General features: G+C 40.6%; 1 protein-coding gene and 1 long non-coding RNA gene across 2 annotated transcripts in view; one reads left to right on the forward strand and one right to left on the reverse strand.

The window, feature by feature from the left end:
• ALCAM (activated leukocyte cell adhesion molecule) overlaps window positions 1–3,364 on the forward strand; it is a 123,171-nt gene extending 119,807 nt beyond the window's left edge. Inside the window, exon 17 of the mRNA XM_031555160.1 lies at window positions 2,440–3,364. The gene's annotated coding sequence lies outside the window, so the exon portion shown is untranslated. The remainder of the gene's footprint in view (window positions 1–2,439) is intronic.
• Window positions 3,365–4,737: 1,373 nt separating this feature from the next.
• LOC116217323 lies at window positions 4,738–6,561 on the reverse strand. The gene is made up of 3 exons (XR_004161733.1): window positions 6,358–6,561; window positions 5,709–5,831; window positions 4,738–4,998 (listed from the first exon to the last, which is right to left on the reverse strand). It is a non-coding gene; the product is annotated as an uncharacterized LOC116217323 (long non-coding RNA).
• Window positions 6,562–17,797: the final 11,236 nt, after the last annotated feature.

Below are 17,797 nucleotides of genomic sequence, written 5' to 3' on the forward strand. Positions count from 1 at the left end.
TGACTTGTGCACTTGGGGAATTGAAAAAAATAATTTTAGAGTATACCACTATGGTATATACCTATCTGTGCATTTGTGTGTAGAAGGTGTGTAGGTAACATTTAGAAGGTTTTGAGTTATGACATTAAATGCTCACAGGAGCACTCTTTCGTTACTGGAAGAAATATTTCTTGATGGGCTTTATTCCCCAGTACTGCAAAAGGCACAAACCTTTTCTAAGAATAAAATCATTCTTTTATTCAGGACCTCACAAAGTGGTATGATTCTCCACGTGCTCTTGGAAAGAGATGCTGTATGTTAAACTAGTAAAAGTGCAACAGGTATACAAGCTTGCCCAGCTGGGATCTGTGTAAAATAAAGTGTGCAAAAATAAACAGACACAGAAGTTCTGTCTGGAGTTACTGGGCACTACGAAGCACCAACAGCACCACCCAGTGCCTGCATGTCTGTACACCACTGCTGCATACCCACATGCCATATCTTGCTACTTGGTACTCAAAGTGAGAGTTCAGAACATTTTTCTGAGCAACACAAGTAATTTTAGATTAACTTCGTGGTAGCTCACCATACTGAGTTTTCTTGAATTAATCATCAGCTGATTGTTAAAAGGGGAATAGTACATGTTCAGCAGCAGTGTTTGGAGTTCCTCGATAGAAAAGCAGTGGATGGCCCTGAGTAACTAAATTCCGCTGGATCCCTATTCTGGGCTGCAGGGCTTTAAAGCGTATGGTGGGATGATCACATTTCTCATTTGCATAAGAATACAGCTCTGATTATGGATCATTTCACTATGTTAGTACTATCTGAAATTTTAAAATAAACCTCATTATTCTTGTACTAAAGAAGAGTGAGTATAGAGTATATGAAGAGATGCAGTATTCCTGCGTTCCCTTTCCTTGGGGTTTCCTTGCGATTGGGAATTCCCAAGTAATACCTTATGAGTGACTTAAAAGTGGAAACTAAATTTGGATTTTGAAAAAGTCACAGTGTATATACATTCCTACAGGAAAATTCTGCCATCTCCTCATCTGGGGGCTGTTCTGTATTTATTTGTTTTAATGGACTTTGTACTTTCCATAGCATTGCAATATTGAGGAGATTAGGTGGAGACAGAATTAGCTGAAGGTGTTTATTGACTGTACCAGTTCAAATAGCATCATGGGCCTTCAGTGCCATCTTGTATTATAATTTTTTATTTTGTTGGGTCAGTAGTTCTGCATAAATGAAAGCTTATCCATAAGTGCATTACCTACCAGATAGACTTCTTTGCTTTAGGAACTACATCGCAACAGCTGAAGGAAAATGTTCTTATAAAATTGGAGAAGAAAGTATAGAATCATAGAAGCGCAAGGTTGGAAATGACCTGCAAGATCATCTAGTCCAACCCTTCTCCCATTGCCATTGCTACCACAAGCACTAAACCATCACAGAATCACAGAATAGCCAGTGTTGGAAGGGACCTCAAGGATCATGAATCTCCAATAAACCATGTCTCGTAGCTCCTCATCCAGACGCCTCTTGAACACTGCCAGGCACAGCGACTCCACCACTTCCCTGGGCAGCCATTACAGTGCCTGACCACGCTCTAAGAGAAAAAGTTTTCCTTATGTCTAACCTAAACCCCCTCTGGTACAACTTGTGGCCATTTCCCCAGGTCCTGTTTGTTGACTGGGAGAAGAGGCCAAACCCCTCCTCATCCCAGCCTCCCTTCAGGAAGTTGTGGAGTGTGATGAGATGTCCTCTGATCCTCCTCTTCTCCAGACTCAACAACCCCAGCTCTCTCAGCCACTCCTCATAAGACTTGTGCTCCAGATCCCTCACCAATTTCGTTGCCCTCCTCTGCACATGTTCCAGGGCCTCAATGTCTTTTTTGTAGTGAGGGGCCCAAAACTGGACACAATACTCAACATGTGGCCTCACCAGTGCTGAGTAGAGGGGGATGATTACCTCCCTGCTCCTGCTGGCCATGCTATTTCTAATGCAGAACAGGATGCCATTGGCCCTCTTGGCCACTGTCAGCTCACGTTCAGCTGAGCATCAGCCAACACCCCCAGGTCCCTTTCCTCTTCACAGTCATCCAGCCACTCATCCCAAGCCTATAGTGCTGCATGGGGTTATTGTGGCCAAAATGCAGGACCCGGCACTTGGCCTTGTTGAACCTCATTCCATTCACCTCAGCTCAGCGATCTAGCTTACCTAGATCCCTCTGAATGGCTTCCCTACCCTTAGGCAGATAAACACTACTTCCCAACTTGGTGTCATCTGCAAACTTACTGAGGGTGCACTCAATCCCCTCACCTAGGTTGTCCGTAAAGATACTAAACAAGATGGGAAGTACTGTTACAAGCTTTTTGTTTTGGGTCAGACTCTGAGCAGTTATGTTGATTAACATGTTTAAATCTAAACTTGCTTAACCATCTTTATCTTTCGTGTTTTCAGAGAATACATATAGACCAATTGAAGCATGAACGTGGATTGTATTTAAACGTATACAAAGAAGTGACAGCTATTCATGGTTCAAGTATTAAACAGATCATACTACCAAGTTTTCAGCGGATTTTAGACACAATTATCTCAAGCTAAAAAAAAACAAAAAACAACAAACAAAACAAAAAAAAAATCCAACCCACAGAATAACTAATTTTGGCAACCGCCATGATAATAGGTCACCATGTTGTGTTCTGTTTAAACTATTTTTTTGTAAATGTCTGCACTGAAGATTTCTTTTTGTTTGCCTTTATGTAAATTTTTTACGTAGCTATTTTTATACACTGTAAGGCTTTGTTCTGGGAGTTGCTGTTATTCTGATGTATAGTGTAATGGTTTGATTTCAGTTGTTTTTATGACACCCTTTGGGCAGGTACATGTCTAATTCTGATTGTTATCAGTGAAACCTCTGCTTTGTAGCAAATACCTAAAGCGTAAGATTGTCTTAAAGGAAAATATCGATCTCCTTTTTCATTTTTTAGAAGTCAGTAAAGAGGAGAGGTGACAATTGTGACAAAAATAAGCCAAATTGTTAATAACAGTGAGAATTTAAGAAAGCTGAGGGAAAGCAAACAGCCAGAAAGGGAATAAAGAATTTCTATGGAGAAGGCTGGGAGCTGAGCAAGGAACACAATGAAACAGTCATAGCCTACGTGCAGATGGTGGCCTGTGGTCCTTTCCTTCTAAAGCAAGGCGTGTGTTTTAGTCATACATTACCTGTTGTCCTTCGTGTTAAAATTAGGATAAGGAACTGGATTTCTGGTTTGATTTTGATTCCTTTACGTTATCCGCTGCCTTAAAGTACTGTACCTTTTCTTCATTTCAAACAGATATCAGTCAGAATTGGAGATTTAAAAAAGAAAAAAAAAAAAAGTGGTCATATCAAAGCTGCATTTTTTTCCACAAAAATAGAATATATATATTTTTTGTGTGTTTTGTTAACTATGCTACAGATATTGAATGCACCTTGAGATAATTTTAGTGTTTTTAACTGGTACCTAATTTATCAAACAGTACATATAATTGTAACAATGAAATGTCTATGTATCTTTAGTTACATTCAAGTTTGTAACTTTATAAACGTTTTAAGCTTGAGGAAATTTTTAGAATGGTACTGATAAGAAAATGGTTTAGGGTGAATGGCTGATAGAGAATTGTTGTTAAGGGAGAGGGAAGTTTCATTCTGCGCAGAAGGATCGTTTTGGGAAGAAAGTGATAGGTGGATTGATGGAGAGGAACAGCAAAGCACGCAGAACATCAGGTTTCCTTTTACAAATATCCAGGGAAAAAAGTATGTTTTTATAGACTGGTAGGCAAAAAAGAATATAAATAAATAAATAAAAGAAAGAGATGGACGTTAGGAAATGTATTTTGCCACTTTTGCATTATTTAGGGGGGAAGAAAACACTGTTACTTGTAAATTTGTAAAATGTTATATGTCTGGGCAGTAGTGACTGATGTCTTAATAAAAGCTTCCTGTAGTGCATTGGCATGGATTAAAATACATAAGAAGTCCTATAGACTCTATGCTGTATAAAATACTAGAGGGAAATCCTGTTATATGCCTCTAAACTTTTGATTTGTTACTGTTTTATTTGGCAAAGAGGAGAAAAAAAAAAATTATAATCTTGGTCAGTATTTAAACCAAAGTAAAATGGGGGAAAAACCAAAGTGATTTGTTTTGCATGGCTAAGCCATTATGTTATCTCTGTAAATATTGTGATTTTTTTTTTTTCTTTTTAGAATTTTGTTAAAAAAATTCTAAAATTTTTAAACACCTGTTTTTCCAAAATAAAACGTGAACACACAAAGAAGTTACTTTATATACAAATATATCTTTTTTTTCTTTTGGTGCGAGAACACTGCCAAGTGATACACATTTTTTTAACAAATCACAGTGGGCGTGACTCTAAACAGGAAAAAGTTGCAACAGAATGCTGAGAAGGCGTATGCAAAAATCAACTGTCTGTTTATAACACTACAAATAGTTTTTAAACACAGAGAAGAAACCTCCAAAGATCATCAGGGAAAGCATAGGGAAGGGTTGAAAATGTTCGTACCACTGTCTTGGGAGCATGGTGGAAGAAGAGAAGAACAAAAGTCCTTCGACTTCCACAGCTATGAGAAAGGAATTAGAAGACCTTCTCATCCTTTGGAATTCTGCTAGATCTCCTATGCACTTTAAATCGTCAGTCCTAGGAGCCGCGTTTTTCACTGCTCCACGTTCACTGTAGGCACGTTTCAAGAACCAAGAGCGCAAAAGAATTGATGTTTCTATCCATGCCTAAACAACAATAAAACTGAAGTATATCTTCACTTGCCTGTCTGAAATCTCACTTTGAAAGAACACGTATGAACACGAGTGGGGCACTTTACTTACCAAGCTTGTGCTGTTGCTGACTGTAATACTGCAAATATACATCTGCAGAATCCAGCTGGTGCAGAGTCCCATGAGGTCTGGGGGGTTCTGTGTGGCTCTATAGGCCTTCTCTCGGAGCAGAGGGTCAGGACCTAGAGAGCATCAGCACTTGCTTAAGAGATATACAGCTGTCCCATACTGCCTCATAGGTACCTGATAGCCCCCTTGAGGTTGGCATGAGTCGCCACATGCAACCTTGTTAAAAGAAACACTCCTGGAAGGACTCTTAGGGGTCCTGTTGAAATCTAATGTACACCACTCCAGTATCAGCTTCAATTTACCACATGTAGGAAGGAAAAAAAAATCCCTCCACAGAAATGGTTTAAAAGAAAAACAGCACGCAGTGGAAGAAACCCAACCTCTTGAGGTTGGGAAATTAAGACTGGTTGTGGTGTCTCTTCATGGCTGTACAGGAAACTGTCACTGAGCTTGGAACAAACCAAGAGGTTGTCTGTGTGGTGCAGAAGCAGTATCCTGCAAGAAGAGCCCATAGGCTTCTCAAGCCAGCCATTTTTTAAGCCCCCAGTAGCAATATCTCAAAACTACAGCTCAATGTAATAGATAAATAAAACACTAGCACAGAAATGTGGTTGGTAATGGCATGTCCAGAAGGTGAGGCCTCCTGAAGAAACAGTGAGTGCTTGGAATCAACATGACAAAAGGCAAAGCATCAGGTGGATTTTATACAGGGTCTGAGTCCTACAGTTTGCTTTCCAGGATTTTATGCACCTCTAACTACACTTCTTGAGCTAGCAGGTGTTCAGACCCTTAACTGGTGTTAAATTCTTACCAGATTGCTTACCAGTAAAACAGACTATCCATATCCCATCCGTATTGTCCATGACATGCCATCATCAACCAGCAATGCAGATGGTTCAGGCAATATGTTACACCTTTCCCTGCACAGAGAGTTTTTCACGATGTCCTGCTTTGAAATACAGAGACAAGTCAGTAACTCTAAATTGCACATTGATGACTTGAACATAATGGAATGCTGTCACGTTTTACCCATATTGGTAGCAGCTATAGAAACAGGCAAAGGTGGCGTTGTGGTTTTTTGTTTATTTTTTAAGGAGTCTTTTCATGTAACTTGCAAGTTCATCTAATATCCTCAGCTGCTGCAGTTCAGTCTGATTTACTTGTACTACCACGTGTAGCTGGTAGCCAGGTACTTTCCTGTTGTTTTATATCATTGCATGTATGACGGTCACACGTTTGCAATTATCTCAGCTAAGATTAATGATGACATGTGGAATGAGATCATGCCCTCCTGTATCAACCACATCTGTGCAAATTTTTTCGTTTGATGAAAAAGCATCTCCATCCAGGTACCTGCTTCCAAAAATTAACTGCTACAGCTTTTTTGAACAGGTTGCTCCTGCAGTCAAGATAGCCCAAGCTGTGGAGCTGGAGAGAACACAGAAGGCCCATGACTTCTGCACATTACATACCTGTATCTCTGGAAGAGGGTGGGATCCTCGGGCTGGCAGAAACCATCTTAACTCCAGTGCTGAACAAGGGGGATTTCAGCCTTTCCTAACAGTACTTTGTTAGAGGCTGAGCACACTGTAGTACCACAGGAGGGCAGGGAGCAAGGTGGAGAGGCTGAAAAACAAAATGGAACATACATATAAAAAAAACCCACCCCCACACATTAAAAAGTGTTTCATGTGTAATGCAGCATGCACATTTAATGTTTTGTTTCAAATTGTCAGAATCAGTAGCTAAGTTTATTACTTATTATCAAATTACATCAAAATCAATTTATTAACTAAGATCAACTCCAGCCAGACAACCACTCACTATCAACCACTCGATTCTTTAAAAGTCCTGTAATTTGCACATTTTTATCATTTACATTCTAAATAGAAGTATTTATTCTGTTAGCAGCAAAGCACTCACTTTGATGTAGTAATGAATTTCAGCTTGAAAAGGTAGAGACTAAGTATTATGAAATTCTGTTCCTTAATCAGAAAACAGTAACGTACCTCTGCCATATGCCCTCATCCCCAAATATTTTTCTTGTTCTCATGTTCTCACCTGATGTACAGCGAAGGCCTGCGCAGTCCTGCATTCCCTGTCCTAGTGCTCTTTCTCTCATCTCCTGTGATGTGCAGATTGATTCCCAGCTGCCCTCATCGTCACTCATTTATTTGTAGGACAGGTTATTTTTTGGCTCACGCCTGTCACTCACACAACAACACATAACATAAAATAAATGGCATGCAGAAATTTTCACCAGCACAAGCACTTTGTTTAAGGACATGATCTTTTTTCATGCATTTCAGCTCATGTAGCTGTGACTAGGACTATTGCAGAGTGCCCAATCCTGTGCTTGAGAGGGACCTGAGGGGAAGTAGCATCCTACTGCTTTAAGAACAGATCCAGTTTATTTTAAAGTCATTTCCATCCATTTACTTTCTCACCTTTAAAACTTTCTCTGTCCAAACCTGGTCCAAAGAAGGGCAACAAGGCTCGTGAAGGGCTTGGAGAATATGCCCTATGAGGAGAGACTGAATGAACTAGGGCTGTTTAGTCTTGGGAAAATGAGGCTGAGGGGAGACCTTATTGCTCTCTTCCAATCTCTGAAAGGTGCTTACAGTGAGAGCAGGGTTGGTCCCTTCTCACTGATGGCAGGTGACAGGATGAGGGGAAATGACCTTAAGTTGTGCCAGGGTAAGTTTAGGTTGGATATCAGGAAAAACTTCTTTACAGAAAGGGCTGTTAAGCACTGGAATAGGCTCCCCAGGGAGGTGGTTGAGTCACCATCCCTGAATGTGTTTAAAAACCGTTTGGATGTGGTGCTCAGGGACATGATTTAGCAGAGGGTTGTTAGAGTTAGGGTAGTATGGTTAGGTTGTGGTTGGACTCAATGATCTTTAAGGTCTTTTCCAACCTGAGCAATTCTACAATTCTAACCTCACTCAGAAAAACACTCTGTGTAATGCAGTTCACATTAAAACAGGTGAACTGCAAATCCAGAAGAGGCGCAATGCCTCTGTGACCTCAAACCTGCACCATCTCTCCTGATCCTCTTTTTCCCTCACAGGGTTCTCACCAAAGCAGGTAAGTAACCACTGCACAGGTACATCACTGATGGCAATTTGAGTTCCCAGAGCTAGCGAGCAAACACACACATTCAGATGGTGTTGCAATTGTTTGATCATATCTATGCACCAGCTTTGAGATTTCATTACCATCTGCAGCTGTCAGAAGATGGGCGAGCCCAGTGTTGCCAACAGAGCGCATTTGAAAGGAAGAGAGTAATTGAATCTAAATTCAGAAATGAAATGAATTAAAGAATTGAACAAAACCTCATACAGATAAAATATTTCCACAAATTCAATTTCAGCATTGTTGATATAAAAGCGCTCTCTGTTTTTATTAATGCAAACAAAGAAATATCACACTCATTTCCTTGAGAGTAAAGAAAGTAAACAGAGACAAATGCAAGTGACCAAAGCAAAAGAAACAGGATGGGGGAATCAGATTGGACAGACTTTATGTGATGATAAAACTGGAGTTACTGAGATTACTAGTGAGTAGAATAACACAATTCTAATTATACGTGCGGCGCCTTTTTAACCCCAGCTTACTGTACGTGGAAGGAATTCATTTTGCAGCACAGTCCAGTTTTGCTGCATGTCTTCATAGAATCATAGAATGGCCATGGTTGGAAGGGACCTCAAGGATCATGAAGCTCCAACCCTATTGCTGCATGCAGGGCCATCAACCTCCACATTTAATAATAGACTGGGCTGCCCAGGGCCCCATCCAATCTGGCCTTGAACACCTCAGGGAACAGGGCATCCACAACCACTCTGGGCAGCCTGTTCCAGCACCTCACCACTCTCTTGGTAAAGAATGTCTTCTGCTGAGTGCCATGTCCCATGTTTTCCTAATTCAAAATATACATTGCCGAATCACAACAGTGAGAAAGCAGATTTTTTCCCTGAGATTTATGTCAGGTAAGGGCGAGAAGTTTAGCAACCAGAGCTGGCAGTAGTGAGAAGCTCTTCAGAAGAGTGATATTCATGGACCACCTCCTTCTGCACTGGTGCTGGCCTGAGAAATCAGTCATCTGGTCTTTCAAAAAAGGGGTGAGGGAGAGAAAGGAAGGGTGAAGTTACACAGAATTAAGAGCATAACTCACTGAAAGTGCAAAATCTTTCAAGAAATGGAAAAAAAAAATATGGAGATGATAACATTGCTGTGATCACAGCCTTTAATGATATACCTTAAGTGCAGCGTTCCATCCACACGCTGTCTCTGATGCTCTCTCTGGAGTGCTTATTCAAACATTTACTCTCTCTTCATAATCTATACAGCAAAATCTAATTTTGCTACATTTACACTAGCTGTATCATGCTAATAGCTATCACCAGGAACAGATCTGGACCCAACACAGACCGGCATCCCTTACAAAGCCACTAGCCTCAGTGGCCCTTTATCTCCAATGAAGGAAGCATCGAATCTCTTCATGCAGCTCCAGAGGGAGAAATCCTTAGCATCGGGCAGAGGTAAAAGTAACAAATTAAAACATTCATCTAGTTCCAGTTGCAGCAGGACAGAGATTTCAACACTGAAATGTAACTTTAACCATTATGGAAAGTGTGCAGGCAGTTGGGGTTAGGCAGGGTATATTAGCTTCCTGAATGGTTGGGGAGATCTGAGAGTTGAAGCAGCAGAAGCAGCTGGAGCAGCCCTTGCTGAGACACAGCCCAGCCCCCTCTCAGCACCAGATACCAAGAGAATATGTTAAACATTTGCACTTCTCTGTTCAGCAAAGTTCAACTCAGGGTCTAGAAATGGACTGAGTGGAAAAAAAGCTGCCTTGTGATCTGTGCAGAAGGTTGGAGCCTGTTCAGCTCCAGGACTGTGACCAAACACAAACAGTTTGGCTTTTTCACACTACCTAAGGCTGCCTTTGTTATAATAATTTGGTTTTCAGAGCAAAATACATTTACATAAATTTACATGTGAAAAATACTCAAATGCATTTAAAGGTATTATTAACTAATAAACCTATCACAAATGATATTTTAATGCATTTGGTTCTTTCACCCAGCTGGATTTTGACACCAGACAACATGAGTATAAGTATTCCAGCATAAAAATGCATTATTCACCATCTCTTGTGAATCTGCCTGGAACACAAGGCATGGCATTTCCTGCTGGCAGGGCATGTGGAAGAGGCATGGAAAAAAACAAAAAAACAGGGAACAAGGCTACATTAAACAGTGAAAGCAACAGAATTTCTGTTTGGGAAAACATTCTCTCTGTTTCCACCATCCTGAAGAGAATTTTGATATGAAAATATCACACCAGCATACTCATTCTGTCTTACTGATGCTGGCTAATTCAAAAGCCAACACAGCAGGACAGAGGTGGTCAGAGAGGAAGTGTCAAAAACTAAGTAACCAAGATGGAACAAGTAATGAAGTCACTCAGAACACATTGACACTGACCAAAAATCATTAGGAAAGATACAAAGGAAGTTAGATGAAGAACAAGAGTTTTCTGAAAAACAAACTAAAGCAACATCTGAAGATTTCACAGGGGAAAATGACAGGTTATCCAGAGGGGAAAAAAAAAAAAAAAAAAAAAGAGCACTGCGGGCAATGGTAGCTATAAAGCATTCAAACAGGTTTGGAAAGATGATTATAAAACTCCCCACAAAAATTTGCAAAGGAAGCCAAACAGGCACCATAATATGAAACAAATCTGAACCAAAAAACGTACCAAGGTGTATGAGAGACTGAAACAGTTTTGACTGTGTAGAAATTGGTGAGCTACAACTGGGATCTAACAAAGCTTTATTTTAGATACATCACCTTTAAGCGGGGTTTCAAACCTAATTAATTAATAAGCAGACTACTGTTACCAATTTCTATTTATATTATTTGGCTTGCTGTCAGATAAAACTACAAGGCTATTTCTCATTTCTAAATACTATCATCCGCACAGAACTACTGAAATATACGTCTGTCACTCTTCTCCCCATACCGTTTAACATTAGGGTGTAATTTATCCTCTTTGGTCTTCCCATCCTACTCCAGGATATGGGTTCCCTCCAGCATCTCAGTGACCTTTGGTCTGTGTGACACACTACCACCTGTGGAAGTTCATATTCCAATAGCCGGAACATCTGCTCACCTTTATTCTTTATCTGACTTTTCATCAGATTTTCCTTTCTTTCCATTTCTGAGCACATCTTTTTTGCTCTCCTTATGCCTCTTTTTCTATGCCTAGTTTTCTCCCACGTACACAACTTGCTCCCATTACTTCTTCTCCATCGGTCCCAAATAGTTCACAGCACGGTGTGAGGTTACATGCCCTCTAAGACAAAACATGGCTTCAGTCTTGATGACCACTACCTCATTCCAGTTAAACATAAGCACTTTTCTACATACTGCATGAAGAGTGTGCATGTGACTATTTTGCATCCTGTTCTCATTCAGATGGTGGATTGCAAAGCACTGTCCTTGAAATGTTCTTTTGACAATCCTGCGATTTCCTGCAGAGCCCTTAGAATAGGAGACCTGGTATTCCAGGAGCATATTTTGCTCATAAAGGGCAACTCAAAAGAATCTGAATGCCCACAGAGGCACAGCCAAATGAGTCATTTTTGAAACAGACAGAGGGGAGTTGTCCAGCTCTAATACTGTAGCAGAATATAGCACAGAAACCACGTCCATGTAAATCTAAACAACCTAAATCCAAAAAGCTGCAATTCAAAGAGGAAGTGGAAATTTTGATTCCCATATCCCTAAATGAAGCAGATAGAGTATCATTAACAATGTTCTATAATGCTTAGCAGTAAAGCACTGCGTAGAGAACGTCCAAAGCCATTTATACCAACACCTGAAGTAACCACCATGAGCAAAGCTGACTGCTGGGACTCACATGAGCGAGTGTGCTTGGAGAGGGGAATGTCCCATGGGGGACATTATTTTAACAGGGGAAAGCTTTAGGTATGGAGCAAAACATCATAGTTAACATTAATAGGGTTTTAACTGTTGGTAGTTAACTTACTAGCCACAAAGATCAAGCTATCATCACAGCACACTCTTCTGATCCATAATCATTCTTGACAGCAGGTGGAAGTTTGTGGTTGGAATTTGTAGTCTGTCTCTGCTCACACCAGAGATCATTTCCTCTCAATACAGCCCTGGTGCCTGTAGAGCAAGGCAGCATTAATGGTTGTTTTTTTTTTTTCCCCTTACTGATGCTGAGCAGTCTATGATTCATCACTCTGGCACCAAATCCTATTCTGATAAGAAATGTAAGCTAAGCATTACTTGTGTTCCTAAATATGTTAGGCACTTAAAATATGTTTTTAACAGCTTTCCAGCTGATACACTGAATGTGTTACACTGGTTTGAATGAATGCAAGAACAACAACAGGTTGGTGTGTGGAGTTCTGCTGGCCATCCCAAAACCTGCTGAGAGAACCCAGCTCTATGACATGTATGTATATCTATCTAGATATACAAGAACTATTTTCTCCTTTTCTTCTAAAATCTGCTCTCTGCCAAAACTCAAACTCCATTACCATTTTAGATAAAACTCCATTGGCGGTTACTTATTGCACTTAATTAACCCATTCATGAAGTGCTGGTGACATTATTTAATGTAACGCTTTCTACTGAAAAGGTTCAACTGTCAGAACCGCTCAGAACATTTTCAGCACTGAACGGGGCTACAAACTGTGACTGCATGGCCACTGTTTGACTGCTATATTCAGCAAATAAAGCCTTGTACCATAGTATGCTCAGGGTCCTGTACACAGCCAAACAGCAACCCAGCAGATTTTTTCAAACAGTGAACTGTGAAATCATTTATTAAAGTCAGAGATTACATATGCATGGCCTCTCATTACTACTTTTATTGTAATTAAATGATTTGACACACTTTTACCTGGTCGTTGAGTAAAAGTCCCAGTGTGCTATCCTGTAACATTTAGCCATCGTCTCAAAGCACTGTATCGTGTTCAGAATCTCATGGGGAATTCAGATGCTATAATTTTATTACCAATTTCTTAATGAAAGCAGAACATCATACTGAAGCTAATCTGCTCTGTTGACACAACAAGCTTCAAACTTCTGGCTTACTCCTTCCTAATCAGACACCTAATCAAATTTTACTTGTTAATATGATCTGATTATTAATCTGCTCAGGAAGAAATTATCTATCCCTTTTCAGTTTTTCATGTCAGGAACCTCCTGGGCTCACCACATACATCTAAGGCAATGGCGAATGGTGGCACAAACTTCCCACCTTGTCTTTGGCTGGGATGTGGTTTTATCACCTCTCAAATAATGAGTGAAACCATCCACAAATGAGCAAAGCCTTACAAACATCATGCTAGAGAGCAAGGCTAGGGTGCTGCTTTGCAGGCTGTGCTCCTTGCACTCACTAAGCCTGCTGGCTGATGGAGCTCCATCCAACATATGCCAGACAAAGATGCATGCTGGATTCCAGCTGTTCCTCCAGCTCCCTGCCCAGAGAGGTAAGGTTATTGCTGCTTCCTCTGAGGCTGGCAGCTATTATTTAACTGCCTCCCTGCACTGAAGAGTTGATAAAGCTGAGGTATTCAAGTGTGAGCAGCCTCTTGCCTTGCATGGCAATGTGAGAAGATCCTGCTGCTCTGTGCTACAGCATCTGCTGCTGGGGGTCAGGGACGAGGAGGAAGCCCTGTGACAGAAGCCTCTGGAGGGAAGGTGGGATGGAGCATTATACAGTCCCAGCATGAGGTGTGTTGGCACGGAGGGATGCGAGCAACAAAAAGCAAAGTAGAGGAAAATGTATTCCAGAGAAAGAAGGGGAGGAAAACTATGAGCAGAGATATGAAAAGACAGACCTAACACGCAAAATGGTGAAAGAAAACAACAGGACAGGGAAAGGGTACAAGCAAACATTGATAAGACAGTGAAGCACTACTGAGTAAGGAGATGCTGCTCCTCCAAGGACAGATAAAGAATGACAGAGGCAGGACAAAAATGACAGGTTACCTGGAGAGTACAGGCGATGAACTTCTTCAACACTGTCTTGTTTTATACAGCCACTTTCCAAAAATATTCCACACTGAAAGCACGCTAGACTTGTATGCACAAAGAAGCATTAGATTAAAAAGAGAAAGGAGAGAGAAAAGTGGAACAAAGGAAAAAAAAAAAAGAAAATGCCTGATGAATTCTACCTTGTGCTCCCAATTTCCACTAGCTGGCATCCAGGATGGATGTGGAGACTCTTAACACAAGCACTGAGTCAGTGCTCCTGCTTGGAGACTGAAGGAGGAAGGGCTTCAAATCTTTCTGAAAAATGTGTGCTTCTTCAGAGCACAATCCCTCAAAAAGAGGGAGCAGTGATGAGAGTGAAATAAATGATAACACTGCCTCCACCACACAGTGACAAATATAAGCCTTCAATTCAAATCACTTGATTTGAATGAGTAAACAAATCCATCTGATGATAGATGGACGTCACCATGAACAGCTCGGGAAACAAAGTATTAGAAAATCATTCTAATTACTATGAATCTTAGTAGATTCAAAGCATTCAGGGGTCATCTATCAGAATTAAAGCATGCCGTGATTAGAGAACCACATTAGGATGGGATACATTTCGCATTACAAGAGAGCTTCCCAAAATTAAAAAAACATACAGGGAAAAATGTTATTCCTTTGAGCTTTTGCTGAAAAATCTAAGAGAACTTGTAATTAATATGCATGCACAATGACTTGCAACTTGGTGGGTAATATCACCATCTTGTGCCTTTTTAAAACTTGGTAATTTTAAAGCCATTTTTTATTAATATGATTAATGCAAGCTATTTTGTGTAGCTGGGAAGGAACAGAAGCAAATCAAAGTTAGCTGTCTGCCTCATTTAGATTCAGATTGGTAGGAATGTGTCCCGAGATATCAAATAGAAAGAAGAAGAAAAAAAAGACAACTCAGAGAAATTGAACCATTACTTACAGAGGAGGGTTAGAAGTTGTCATTCATATAAGGGAACCTGTTCAACCATACTTTGGGGCATAATCATACCCTCTGAAGAGTGCCAAGATAATGGATAAGAATTTCAAAGGAATTTTAATAAAAGACAATACTATGAAGGCTGTAAATGAGTTTTAGATTGACAAACACCCTCGAATAGTGAGCTGGAAAATTAGAGAGGCAGCATAATCCACACTGACTTGATTTAGGCTCATCACACTCACAATATGTCCACTGAAACGTGGGACCACCATTTATGAGAAATGAACCTTTTTTCTATAATTTGAGACTCTATTACAAATGAGCATGTGCTGCTGCAGCTCAGACTCAAGGCAAAAGGAGACAGAAGTGTTTGGCAACTCTGAAAGTCAAGCCTTTGCTACCTCAGGTTAAAACATGGGACAACTTAAATTTACTCAGCAGCATAGCTCCAAGCCTCTCCTCCCATAGCTGTGTTCTCTCACAAGGCCCCACAGCTCCTCTCCTCTCTGTCGCCTACCATGGTGTGGGACGGCTTGTGCATGCAAGCGATCCTGCAGGAAGTCCCACTTGTCTTATGTCTGCTCTACATTTGAAGAACAGCTCCTATGCATTCCTGAAATAGAGGGTTGGCTGCATACATGTTTTATTTCAGGGTTTTTTATATATATATACACACACATACATGTATATGCATATGCAGAAAATCCTCTACACTCAGGAGGATGTGTCCTCATGCACACACACACAAAGGATGGACTGAAGGTGCCGGGAGCTGGATTTTTTGGAAAAGCTTTACGCCATGCTGTGTGTACACAATGCAGGTATGTTCAACTCAGCACAAAGCTCCTTCAGAGAAGGACAGAAACCCCTTGCATTGCAGGATGCATGCTTCTGGTAAGACTTTTGGTCAAACAGCATGGAAGTTGAGGGGGGAAAATGCTATCCATGCATTCAATCAATTCTGAATGCTGATAGAAGGATCTTCACAAAGAGAAAGCTGAAAGAGTAGAATGAAACCAATGCTGAAGTGAGAATCCCCTTGAGTGCAGTGAGCAGCCTGATTCTGTACTGGTACTGAGTCTAACAGAGCTAAATGGTCCAGGTCTGGAAAGTGCGGTGTATACTCAAGAATTAGTTTCTGGACAACTGCTTTTTTTGGTTGTTTCTTCTTTTATTGACAGAAACAACAAGCAAGAAGACTCTTCTACTTTACTTTCCCCCTTCCTCTGCCTTCTACTACTGCATTTTTTGTCTGATCTCCATCCTAAAAAGCTTCCCCCCAGCTAGTTTTCTTTTGTCCTGATAAAAAGTGATGGGAAAAGAATCAGTCTTCCACCAAAAGCCTTTTTTGGCATGTCATTACGTTTATCTCAAAGTATCTCAGTAGTCTATAAATCTTTCCCATCAGCTTTGTGTATTTGCCATAACATTGCCATTTATTACCTATGCTGCTGCAATTCTCCCTCCTTTCCATCTTTGATCTTGCTTTAATAGAACATTGCTTTCCAATAAGCTTTTAGTCATGTGGCCACATATTTGGGCAGTGATGTGACTCATCTTCCTTAAGCATATGATTGGCAGAGGTAAGTAGGCAAAAGAAGGAGCAATGTGTCCATGTTCTTGCTTGGTGGGGACAGAAGGAAAGATCCCAATTACTGAGGGTGTAGATAATGCAAAGACTGTGTTGTCCAGAGTAACAGCACTCAAGGTGCACACAGCATCTTCTGCAGCAGACAGAAACCAAGGCAGCTGCAAAGTCAATCTTCCATCAAAGCACATTCAAAGCAAATTTCCATAGCAGGGTCAACCCCCTGCAGCCTAACAATGCATGAGATTGTGTTTAAAAATGAATTAAAATAGTGCAGATGTCCCAGGAAAGAGGAAGCATACCATTAAACAGAATTTTCAAATAACAGTAAGCAGCTGGAATCCTCCCCTGTTGAGCAACAACCAAGTTGTTAAAAGGTGTATCACTTCAAAGCATTCAAATATACTGTATTTCTTAAAACTTAAGATTTGCCAAAAATTGATGAAAAAAATATAGGAGAAAAACAAAACAAAGCACCTGCATTTACTTTTCCAGCCTAAAAAATTAGTCCCTTTCTTTATCATTTTTCTGCACTATCGCAACCTTCAAGCTCTTACACTGAGCTGTTTTTCATACAAATGATACAGTGGGCTCCTGTTAAAACTCAAAACTACTTGTTGTTAATATGGTTGCTGTGGAGAAAATCACTAAGTCAAGCAGATGAGTTTCCATCATTTGTATTCTCTGACCACTTCAAGAAAACAACAGGCACTTCAGCTTTTCTGGCTGTCGTGCTTTATTGCAAGCCCCAGAACATGCATTCTCATTATAAATAACTCAATAAAAATCCCTTTTAACAGCAAGGGGTCAAGATCACCAGCTTAAACCTGCTCCCAGGGATGTGACAACATAGTTCCCACTACCCATTATTCTGGAACTCAGACTGATGTCAGGAAAAAATTGGTTAAGGATAGGGTCTGATGCATGGAATAACATGGGAATTCTTGCTCAGTTAGCAACTGCACTTTCCTCAATTTTCTAGCTTCCCTTCAGACAGAAGTAGTCATGCTAGTGGTGCCTCACTCAGCATCCTTTGGAGTCATCACAGAACAGAAGTTGCCTGATCCACTGCAGTCGTGCAGCCCACACTCCTAGCAGAAATTCTGCTGCTTACATCTTGCCACAAACCATAGCATGCCTTCTTCCTGTGACCCCCTAAGAGTCTGTTTAACCTAATCTGGGACATCCCACATGTTCCCGATTTCACAACCTGAATTCAAGACATTTTGCCAACAGAGCTATCATTCAGCATCAAGAACACTGAAGAGATGACAGCACTGTGGATGCATATGGACAAGTATGAATCCAGCCACCAAACACTAAAA

Source organism: Meleagris gallopavo, chromosome 1 (assembly GCF_000146605.3).
Source record: "Meleagris gallopavo isolate NT-WF06-2002-E0010 breed Aviagen turkey brand Nicholas breeding stock chromosome 1, Turkey_5.1, whole genome shotgun sequence".
NCBI classification, from domain to species: domain Eukaryota; kingdom Metazoa; phylum Chordata; class Aves; order Galliformes; family Phasianidae; genus Meleagris; species Meleagris gallopavo.